Source organism: Protopterus annectens, chromosome 10.part0 (assembly GCF_019279795.1).
Source record: "Protopterus annectens isolate FY-2018-M chromosome 10.part0, PAN1.0, whole genome shotgun sequence".
Lineage (NCBI taxonomy): Eukaryota > Metazoa > Chordata > Ceratodontiformes > Protopteridae > Protopterus > Protopterus annectens.
Window position 1 is genome coordinate 380232799 of NC_056744.1, and position 13408 is coordinate 380246206.

Consider the following 13408-nt stretch of genomic DNA (forward strand, 5'->3'; position numbering starts at 1 on the left):
ACACACACACATACACACCAGACCAAGGTAAATTTAAAGAAAAAAGGTACCGCACACACACACATACACACCAGACCAAGGTACATTTAAAGAAAAAAGGTACTGCACATAAACACATACACACTAGACCAAGGTACATTTAAAGAAAAAAGGTACTGCACACACAAACATGCACACCAGACCGAGGTACATTTAAAGAAAATAGGTACTTCACACACAAACATGCACACCAGACCAAGATACATTTAAAGAAAAAAGGTACTGCACACACACACATACACACCAGACCAATGTGTATTTAAAGAAAAAGGTACTGCACACACACACACATACACACCAGACCAAGGTACATTTAAAGAAAAAAGGTACTGCAGACACACACATACACACCAGACCAATGTACATTTAAAGAAAAAGATACTTCACACACACACACACACATACACACCAGACCAAGGTGCATTTAAAGAAAACAGGTACTCCACACACACACACACACACACACACACACACACACACACACACACACACACACACACACACACACACACTCACATACACACCAGACCAAGGTACATTTAAAGAAAAAAGGTACTTCACGCACACACCAGACCAAGGTACATTTAAAGAAAAAAGGTACTTCACACACACACACACACACACACACACACACACACACATACACACCAGACCAAGGTACATTTAAAGAACAAAGGTACTGCACACACACACATACACACCAGACCAAGGTACATTTAAAGAAAAAAGGTACTGCACACACACACATACACACCAGACCAAGGTACATTTAAAGACAAAAGGCACTTCACACACACACATACACACCAGACCAAGGTAAATTTAAAGGAAAAAGGTACTGCACACACCCACATACACACCAGCCCAAGGTACATTTAAAGAAAAAAGGTACTGCACACACACACATGCACACCAGACCGAGGTACATTTAAAGAAAATAGGTACTTCACACACACACACACACATACACACCAGACCAAGGTACATTTAAAGAAAAAAGGTACTGCACACACACACCTTCACACCAGACCAAGGTACATTTAAAGACAAAAGGCACTTCACACACACACATACACACCAGACCAAGGTACATTTAAAGGAAAAAGGTACTGCACACACCCACATACACACCAGACCAAGGTACATTTAAAGAAAAAAGGTACTGCACACACACATACACACCAGACCGAGGTACATTTAAAGAAAATAGGTACTTCACACACACACATACACACCAGACCAAGGTACATTTAAAGAAAAAAGGTACTTCACATAGACACACACACGCACACACACACACACACACACACACACACACACACACACACACACACACACACGCATACGCACACATACCCACCAGACCAAGGTACATTTAAAGAAAAAGGTACTGCCCACACACACACACACACATACACACCAGGCCAAGGTATACTTAAAGAAAAAAGGTACTGCACACACATACATACACACCAGACCAATGTATATTTAAAGAAAAAGATACTGCACACACATAAATACAGACCAGATCAAGGTACATTTAAAGAAAAAGGTACTGCACACACACACATACACACCAGACCAATGTACATTTAAAGAAAGAGGTACTTCACACACACACATACACACCAGACCAAGGTACATTTAAAGAAAAAAGGTACTGCACTCACACATACACACCAGACCAAGGTACATTTAAAGAAAAAAGGTACTGCACACACATGCATACACACCAGACCAAGGTATATTTAAAGAAAAAAGGTACTGCACACACACGCATACACACCAGACCAAGGTATATTTAAAGAAGAAAGGTACTGCACACACACACACACACACACACACACACACACACACACATACACACCAGACCAAGGTGCATTTAAAGAAAACAGGTACTCCACACACACACACACACACACACACACACACACACACACACACACACACACACACACACATACACACCAGACCAAGGTACATTTAAAGAAAAAAGGTACTGCACACAGACACATACACACCAGACCAATGTACATTTAAAGAAAAAAGTTTCTTCACACACACACACATACACAACAGACCAATGTACATTTAAAGAAAAAAGGTACTTCACAGACACACACACACACACACACACAGACAGACACAGACATACACACACCCCAGCATGGAGTCAAATCACACACAGATACACACACACACACACACACACACACACACACACACACACACACACACACACACACACACACACACACCCCAGCATGGAGTCAAATCACACACAGATATATACACACACACACACACTGCCATGTAAAATATACGTACCAAAACCCACAAAACAACATCTCCCATGTCAACCAAAAGTCCAAAAAATAAATTTAATAAAATTATAATTAGAAATTATAAACATGTAAAATAAAATCACAATAGAACATATGCAATTGGTAATTAGCATTGCTGATGAAACAAACATCTGAATATTTTAACAAAGATTAAAAAAATTAAAAATAAAGTCTAAAAGTTCAAACAAATCTGAGTATAACTCTGACAAAACTGCTAAAATAACATATTGAGCGTAACTCACTATATAGTTTTTACAGACTTACTTGCTATAAGAATGTTAAACATTATTTCAGCACGACAATAAAAAGTTATCCATTTTTCTTCCACCACACTATGGACTACTCTTCAAAAATGTCCAGCCTAGTGTGCAGTTTGCCGTCATGAGCAGAAAAAACATGTTTTTCCTTAGATTTCCGAAACTGAACGTATGAGGAGGAATCTCCTACCAAGGAACGCTGCTCTAAGTCACTTTCCAAACTGCAATTACAGTGAATATCATAACTAATCCTCTTTGATACCACCGTACCCCACTTTTGTTTCCTGTTGTCTTCGCAATTTATAACCATTTTCCTATTTCTCATTGAACAGCAGGGCTGCAGCAATCTTTGTCAAGGTGTTTAGCATCCAGACCAAAGACCAGGTAAACCCACACTTCCCATCTGACTGTTGTATTTGCTGGCAATATTTTATTACTTCTACCCCCTTTAAATTTATTCTGACAATTCTAGCTTGCATCAAACTTTATCACTGAACTTTCAGAATGTGCCTGTTTCATTACATTCTAACCTACTTGAAAAACATTGTTTGGTTGTTGTATATTTGTTAATGCTTTGGCGCTATTTTACTTTGAAAAGCATTGTTTGGTTGTTGTATATTTATTAATGCTTTGGTGCTATTTTACTTTGAAAAGCATTGTTTGGTTGTTGTATATTTATTAATGGTTTGGCACTATTTTACTTTACCTCTCATGTTTCTTGAAATGCAAAACGTACTCATTCAGCTTGTTAAGTACAGTTCTCCCTTTAACCCTGCTCCAGCAACCTTAAAAACTGCACAGCAGTGGAGGTTATAGTTTTATGTGCAGTCTTATAAATGTCCAACTAGCGGTCATAAAAAATATCTACAGGTAGAAATTGACTAAAGATGCAAACTACAATGGCTTTTTTTAAATTTAGGAAACAGTAAGAGAGGCATGTCAATGCAACACCATTGGTGACATGTTATAGGTTCACAGGTAAGTACAATGCTAAATGCCCTTATGGGCCATTTTAAATTTACCTTCAAAGGTAAGAATCAAACCCTGCACCTTGTGTTTGCAAGGTAAATACCTTAAGCATTAAGCCATCCTCTATACGTTTTATAAGCCAGACTGATTCATAGGTGAATACTAGGATAACTGCCCTGAAGGGCCATTTTTATGCTTAGCCAATAACCCAAGGTCAGAGTAAAATGCTGCACTGAGGTGAAGACCTTAATCATTATGTCAACCCCCCCACACACACACACACACAATTCCTTAAGTTATGCCATGCAAACTAAGGAGGGATGCTGCTATAGCAAAATATTGCCAGATTAAAATCAATTCATCTCTAGGATGCTTCCAGTGAAAGTAAAGCACCTATGAACTTACAACCCTCTGCATTAAAAATAAATCATAGCTTTTCCTTTGATAAACTTTCCATTAATATAAGGCAAATAAGCTTCTCTCAGATAAGCCTTTCCCACATGTTCTCATGGTGATTGAGCTTATCTACACCCCTCCATTAGCACTAACCTATGCGTGTCTTCTGAGCAATCTTATGAGCAGTAACAGAGTAATAATACAGATACAATAATATCAGCAGTAACGGAAATAATACAGATACAATAATATCAGCAGTAACAGAGTAAAAATACAGATACATTAATATCAGCAGTAACAGAGTAAAAATACAGATACAATAATATTAGCAGTAACAAAGTAATAACACAGATACAATATCAGCAGTAACAGAGTAATAATACAGATACAATAATATCAGCAGTAACAGAGTAATAATACAGATACAATAATATCAGCAGTAACAGAGTAAAAATGCAGATACAATAATATCAGCAGTAACAGAGTAAAAATACAGATACAATAATATCAGCAGTAACAGAGTAAAAATAGATTCAATAAAATCAGCAGTAACAGAGTAAAAATACAGATATAATAATATCAGCAGTAACAGAGTAAAAATAGATACAATAATATCAGCAGTAAGAGAGTAATAATACAAATAAAATAATAACAGTAACAAAGTAATAATACAGATACAATAATATCAGCAGTAACAGTAATAATACAGATACAATAATATCAGCAGTAACAGAGTAAAAATACAGATACATTAATATCAGCAGTAACAGAGTAAAAATACAGATACAATAATATTAGCAGTAACAAAGTAATAACACAGATACAATATCAGCAGTAACAGAGTAATAATACAGATACAATAATATCAGCAGTAACAGAGTAATAATACAGATACAATAATATCAGCAGTAACAGAGTAAAAATGCAGATACAATAATATCAGCAGTAACAGAGTAAAAATACAGATACAATAATATCAGCAGTAACAGAGTAAAAACAGATACAATAAAATCAGCAGTAACAGAGTAAAAATACAGATATAATAATATCAGCAGTAACAGAGTAAAAATAGATACAATAATATCAGCAGTAAGAGAGTAATAATACAAATAAAATAATAGCAGTAACAAGGTAATAATACAGATACAATAATATCAGCAGTAACAGTAATAATACAGATACAATAATATCAGCAGTAACAGAGTAAAAATACAGATACAATAATATCAGCAGTAACAGAGTAGAAAATAGATTCAATAATATCAGCAGTAGCAGAGTAAAAATACAGATACAATAATATCAGCAGTAAGAGAGTAATAATACAAATAAAATAATATCAGCAGTCACAAAGTAATAATACAGATACAATAATATCAGCAGTAACAGAGTAATAATACAGATACAATAATATCAGCAGTAAGAGAGTAATAATACAAATAAAATAATATCAGCAGTAACAGAGTAATAATACAGATACAATAATATCAGCAGTAACAGAGTAATAATACAGATACAATAATATCAGCAGTAACAGAGTAAAATACAGATGCAATAACAGTAATAATACAGATACAATAACCACATTTTAAACCATTTTTATTTTATATAAGACATTCCATAGGTTTACAAATAAATTGAAAAAATTGTAATACCTATAATTTAGCAATTATGATGTAAAATGGGACATTCAGCCACTAAACAGATTTTCTTTTCCTTTCATTGTATTAGAACTGGGAAAACAGTCTGTGAGAATCAAGGTTAGAATGTGTATATAATAATGCACATCTGAATCTGTGTAGTTCATTCACAGCTTGCACTAAGGAAGAGGTAAGAGGAACCTGCTTCTCAGTCCAAAACGTTTTCCATCTAGCTTGCCTGAGCATAAAATGAAAACCAGCCTGGCAAGGCATAAACTTTTTGAAGGAAATCAACATAACTTTCTGACAGTTACTTAAATCATTTTCAGTCCCTTGCTTTTTAAAAGAAAATTATTGGTAAAGGGCATTGTTGCATAAATTTATCGGAGCTATAAAAATATTTTTTAAAAAATCATTGTTTTATAGTGTTTGTTATTTGGGATTATTAATTAATGTATCTCTGGTTGCTTAAAGAAGATATCTGTAAGCAGGACCACTTGAAGACTAACTCAGGATCAGCTAATGGATGGGTGAGGGTATATCAATGAAGAGCTGTTCTTTCTTATTGAAAGAACATAGACTGATGTGGTTTGTGAGCCCCCCCTGCTTATGCCAGGATTACAGTAACCTTATACTTTATAGTAGTCTTCAAAAGTGCCAAGACAGGCCACCTCAGGTAGACCCAAGTATGTCCAGAAACATGTAGGTACCATACCATCATCCTGCTGTCACCTCATGTGTCTCAGGCTATTCATATAGGGGGTAAGTACTACACCTGGAAACATTTGCATGTACATCCCGTATGCCACCTATACACCACTGCAGGCCTGCTTAAATACAAAATAAATAAAAATATAATGCAGCAGTCTCTTGCAATTTTATTCTGCTTCCTTGATTTATTTCTGTTGCATCGTCTGTGTAACCACATGTATTCTTCTACTGTGTATCCTGAGCTGTGGCTGAAATGGGTCCTTTGAGGATTAGACTGCTACACTAGTTAACAAATATACAAATAAATGCCGTCCGAAAATGTATGTGCATGATCCAGCCCTGTCTGACATCACATTATGCCCTGCAAACTATCTATGGAAGAGCTGTGAACACATGCAATTGTTACTTCAGGTCTTGCCTTACGACAAGATGTACAGTGAGAAAACAATGAGCTAGCTTAAATATCTGCGCCAGGCTAGATCATGTGATGGCACTCAAGGATCAGATCACGGTGTGAAAGACATGGCAGAGACAACTGCGATTCTGAAAACCTACAGGAATAGCTCAGTGTTCACATTATATCGAAAATATAACGCCTCCCTGATAACACCAGCATTTCATGATCTTCATTCTGCACTGGAACAGAAAGTTTTCCCAAAGAAGAAAAAAAAATTGGACTGAAGAATAGGGGAAAGAAACTTGCAACTTGGTGTGTAAAGGTACAATGGCTAATCACCTGCTTGATCAATTGATTGACTGATGGAATGATCTATTTATTTTTTTACTAGAGCTGTGATGAGATTTGCCAGTAGCAAATACTTGTATGCACTGACATCATGAACTTTAAAAATAAATTTTGAGGAAGCTAGTCACAGAAGTCTAACTTTGTTGATTTATTCCAGTGGACTTTTTATTTTATATACTTTGTTAATAGTGTTTTGGAGGTCGGGAAGCACTGACTGGTAAAGTGAAAAGGACAACGCGGGAATCAAACCAGGGCTACACAAAGACGCTCATTAGCCAATCATACTGTTAATACTGTAAAGCAAACTGCCAGATAAATGAACCTTCACCGAGTGCTGTAAAGGAAACAGGCTGCCTGGCATAATTTACAAGTTTAACAATTAATGCTTCTGTTCACAAATGTGACAGCTGTGTTCCTTCTCCCTTATGTAGAATGTTACTTTACTAAAATGGGGGGATGTTTTGTCAATTTAGGCTGCTTATGGTAGGTCCTTTTTCAAAAAAAAAAAAAATACAGAAACATGAAGTATGCCAAAAAAACACATGAAGAAAGGGATTTCTAAGACCTGTGTAGCAGAAAAAAAATTAGCACGTTTGGTGGATTAATTTAAAATCTTTTCTGAAAAAGCAAGTAATGCAAACAACAGTAATGTTTTATAGTGCATAACAACGTATGCCAGGTGGGTTTAGTTACCTAGTTAACAATTAAATAAAACAGCCAGATCACCTGACACAACAGTGATGCCTTGAAGCAAAGCCGTGTCACACAACAAACCTATGTAATCAAATCCAATTAAATAGACTGGACTGTATCAGATTTAATGAAAATCACAGATTAGGCTAAATGATGTCACAGTTACATAATACACGTTTTATAAGACGGAATTATTTATTGTCAAATATTAGGCTAACTGCTGAAAGGCCATTCCAAGCCTACCTGATAACCCAAGGTCAGAGGTGAACCCTATACCGAGCAGACCTTAACCAATAAAACACACAGAAAAATGCAAGATCTTTAAGCAGCACTATTTATTACTATGATGCAAAATATAACAGCTGACTGCAATTAAAAGCTTAGTGGCTAAAGTGTGAATGTAGAAAATCAAAGCAGTTATTAACTCATTAACACCTCTGTGATGTGAAATGTCACACCTCTAACAGCCTAAGAAATCAGAGCAGTGATTAACACCTATGTGTTGAGGAATGTCACACCTTTTACGGTCTAAGAAATGAGAACAGTTATTAAGTCATTAACATGTGTTGAGGAATGTTACACCTCTAACAAGAAATCAGAACAGTTATTAACACCCATGAGGTGGGGAATGTCACACCTCTAACAGTCTAAGTAATCAGAAAATTTATTGACTTATTAATACCTATGTGGTGGGGAATGTCACACCTCTAATGGCCTAAGAAATCAGAACAGTTATTAACTCATTAACAGCTCTGTGATATGGAATGTCACACATCTAACAGCCTAAGTAATCAGAACAGTCATTAGCACCTCTGAGGTGGGGAATGTCACACCTCTAACATCAGAATAGTTACTAAGTCAACACCTCTGAGGTGGGGAATGTCACTTCTAACAGTCTAAGAAATCAGGACAATTACTAACTCATTAACACTCCTGTGGTGGGGATTGTCACACCTCTAATAGCCTAAGTAATCAGAACAGTCATTAGCACCTCTGAGGTGGGTAATGTCACACCTCTAACAGCCTAAGTAATCAGAACAGTCATTAGCACCTCTGAAGTGGGGAATGTCACACCTCTAACATCAGAACAGTTACTAACTCAACATCTCTGAGGTGGGGAATGTCACACTTCTAACAGTCGAAATCAGAACAGTTACTAACTCATTAACACCCCTGTGGTGGGGAATGTCACACCTCTAAAGGCCGAAGAAATCAGAGCAGTTAAACACCTCTGTATTGTGGAATGTCAAACCTGTAACAGACTAAGAAATCAACAGTTATTAACTCATTAACAGCTCTGTGATATGGAATGTCACACCTCTAACATCAGAATAGTTACTAAGTCAACACCTCTGAGGTGGGGAATGTCACTTCTAACAGTCTAAGAAATCAGGACAATTACTAACTCATTAACACTCCTGTGGTGGGGATTGTCACACCTCTAATAGCCTAAGTAATCAGAACAGTCATTAGCACCTCTGAGTTGGGTAATGTCACACCTCTAACAGCCTAAGTAATCAGAACAGTCATTAGCACCTCTGAAGTGGGGAATGTCACACCTCTAACATCAGAACAGTTACTAACTCAACACCTCTGAGGTGGGGAATGTCACACTTCTAACAGTCGAAATCAGAACAGTTACTAACTCATTAACACCTCTGTGGTGGGGAATGTCACACCTCTAAAGGCCGAAGAAATCAGAGCAGTTAAACACCTCTGTATTGTGGAATGTCACACCTGTAACAGACTAAGAAATCAACAGTTATTAACTCATTAACAGCTCTGTGATATGGAATGTCACACCTCTTACAGCCTAACTAATCAGAACAGTCATTAGCACCTCTGAGGTGGGGAATATCACACCTCTAACATCAGAACAGTTACTAACTCAATATCTCTGTGGTTGGGAATGTCACACCTCTAATAGCCTAAGAAATCAGAGCAGTTATGTAATCAATAATGCCTGACAGGGTGTGTGCTAATGTGTAATTAAGGCCCTCCCAGGGGTATTATGAGGCCCAACATGGCAGGCTGTTAGGTTTTTTTGTAGTCCAAGCTCCACGGCAGCTTGATATGCTGCCGTGAAGCGGCAGACTCTTTTTCAGTGGGTATTACTTGTACATTAATACCCTGCTGGAGAATGTTCATTCTCCAGTCAGTGTAATGATGTACAGATTTCCTAGTCTCTAATAACTAATTAACACCTAAGTGGCATGAAATGCCACATCTCTAACAGCCTTCAACACAGCTCTCAACCTCTTAGCACTAGAAATCTGGACAAAGCCTATGGAGAGACAAAGGCACAGAAAAATTAAATACTGCTCCTATAAACTTAGAAAGTTGCAGGAGTAACAGGATATGTATTAACATGCATTTTCTGAAGGATATAAAGTTTGAAACTCAAATATATGTCATTATTTGGTCACTTCAATCCCCAGTGACTTGCTAAAAAAGCACAAATTTTACAAGAAACAGACCAAAAATATGAGGGAAAAATTTGGGTGTTCTGCAAAAAATCAGGATAGTTGAGAGGTATGGCCTGCACATATCCTTGCATTCCAGGTCATTTTCAGAAAAATCTACTTAAAACACAGAAGATAAACAAATGTAAATATTTTGTGAACAATAAAAACTATTAAAATTGTATAAATAGCAATGTTTTAAGTAAGAAGTATTATTTTCAGTGATAATAATGCATGCATAGTCTTTCTATAAATATTGTAATGTGTTATAATGCATGCAAACCCAGAATTATATTATTTGCTAAACTTTTTACAAACTATCATATCTCAAAATCTGTACAACCTACACATATACTGTTAGAATACTTTTGTTAATCAGACATAAGCTTTCATGTGACAACAAGAAATTCCTCTCCAACTGCATGTTTATATAGATATTTACAGAAATGTGAATACATATGTGTAATTGTACAGTTACAGTTATTGATATTCTATTCTGCATGTTTGCTTTTATTTCTTTAGCACTACACAAATGATTTTCTAGTTTTAGCTTCGGACAATGTGAGCAAACTCTCTCTTTTCATATACAGAGGTATTCTTTAATAAAATATTACATCCTTATACCAAGACACAATACCATTAGATATAAACTGCGTGAAGTAAAAATATTTCTTAACAACAGTGGATATGTCATAATCAAAAAAACTGTTCATTGCCAGCACAGGTTCCTAGGTCCTGAATTACTGGATACATTTTCAGGGGGTTGTTGGCTATGTGATAATCACAACAGGAGGTCAAGCTTGCCAATGGATATTATTATACATTTCCTGGCATTTAGGCCATGGTTTTTATTTTATATTTATTTTTGCTTTTGTTACATATGAAAAATTAATGGAAAAAAATGTGAAAAATGTCAAAACTGCTACATTGCCCAAAATCCTAACTACTAGTTTTATTAGTAACAGCATATAAATACCCACTGAAAAGTCAATAATTTTGGGGTGGATTAGTTAACTTGTTATTCTTATACTGAAACTAATAAAGTTAAGAGTAAACCAAGATGAAGTCTGATAAATTATGCTTTAACAAAGGTAGTACAATTCAATGGAAGAGATAGCTACAGATATAACATCACCGTCTAGGTCAGGGAATTCATATCCTATTGGGGCAAACAACCTCAACAAACCATGGTAGAGGTCATAGGTAAGCATGGGGCTAGCTGCTCTTGTGGGGCATTTTAAGCACAGCCAGATTCCCTTTTCTTGCTTGAAATAACCTATCCCATTTGGATGCAGACTGGCTTTCCCAATCCCATGGTCAATAATTATATATTACCCCTACTAATGGTGAGCTTTCCGCAGTACAGCTCTTATAACTATATTTGTTTTAAACTTGTCAGGTATGATGTAGGTTTATTCTTCATGACATCTCACTACAATAAAATATTGGAATAATACCACAAACTTCTTTGTAAATGTGAAAATAAACTTTTGAAACTATATTTAATTTTCTCACATATGCACACTCACACGCTTTCAGACATGGCACATTACACACAATAAACATGAGACACAATTCATAGGATGTTTCATTCTCATTAGGTTGCCTAAACCAAGTTTGCACACTGCAGCTGCACCAGAAAAGATCGCTACTATCAGAGTTAGATGCCTTTATGCACATAGCTTTCCCAGGTTTTCCCTCTGATATGCCAAGACAGGAAATTAATTTGCCAGTAATGACCATCATGCATTAATTTGCAGTACTGACCTGTACTATATAAGTCTGCATCATTAGTCCTGGCAATGCCTTCCTGTACTATATAAGTCTGTGTTATTAGTCCTGGCAATGTCTTCCAGTACTATACAAACTTGCATTATTAGAACTGGCAATGCCTTCCTGTACTATATATGTCTGCATTATTAGTCCAGGCAATGCCTTCCTGCACTATATAAGTCTGCATCATTAATGCTGGCAATGCCATCCTGTACTACAGAAGTCTGCATTATTAGTCCTGGGAATGCCTTCCTGTACTATATAAGTCTGCATTATTAATCCTGGAAATGCTGTCCTGTACAATGTAAGTCTGCATCATTAGTCCTGGTAATGCCTTCCGCTACTATATAAGTCTGCATTATTAGTCCTGGCAATGCCTTCCTGTACTATATAAGTCTGCATTACTAATCCTGGCAATTCCTTCCTGTACTATATAAGTCTGCATTATTAGTCCAGGCAATGCCTTCCTGCACTATATAAGTCTGCATCATTAGTCCTGTCAATGCCGTCCTCTACTATACAAGACTGCATTATAAGACCTGGCAATGCCTTCCTGTACAATATATATCTGCATCATTAGTCCTGGCAATGCCTTTCGATACTACATAATTCTGCATCATTAATGCTGGCAATGCCATCCTGTACTACAGAAGTCTGCATTATTAGTCCTGGGAATGCCTTCCTGTACTATATAAGTCTACATCATTACTCTTGGCAAGGCCTTCCTGTACTATATAAGTCTGCATCATTAATCCTGGCAATGCCTTCCGATACTACATAGGTCTGCATCATTAATGCTGGCAATGCCTTCCTGTACTATACAAGTCTGCATTATTAACCCTGGAAATGCCGTCCTGTACTATGTAAGTCTGCATCATTAGTCCTGGTAATGCCTTCCGCTACTATACAAGTCTGCATTATTAGTCCTGGTAATGCCTTCCTGTACTATATAAGTCTGCATTACTAATCCTGGCAATTCCTTCCTGTACTATATAAGTCTGCATTATTAGTCCTGGGAATGCCTTCCTGTACTGTATAAGTCTGCATTATTAGTCCTGGCAATGCCTTCCAGTAATGTATATGTCTGCATCATTAGTCCTGGCAATGCCTTCATGTATTAAATAAGTCTGCATTATTAGTAATGGCAATGCCTTTCTGTACTATATAAGCCTGCATTATTAGTCCTGGCAATGCCTTCCTGTACTACATAAGTCTGCATTATTAGTCCTGGCAATGCCTACCTGTCCTATATAAGTCTGCACTATTAGTCCTGGCAACTCCTTCCTGTACAAAATAAGTCTGCATTACTAGTCCTGGCAATGCCTTCCTGTACTATATAACTCTGCATCATTAGTCATGGCAATGCCTTTCTGTACTATAC

At 36.6% G+C, this 13408-nt stretch overlaps 1 protein-coding gene across 1 annotated transcript in view; it reads right to left on the reverse strand.

Annotated features, from left to right (window-relative positions):
- The window catches only part of COLGALT2 (collagen beta(1-O)galactosyltransferase 2), a 1144817-nt gene that overhangs the window by 647102 nt on the left and 484307 nt on the right, over positions 1-13408 (reverse strand). The gene's annotated exons all lie outside the window — the stretch shown is intronic.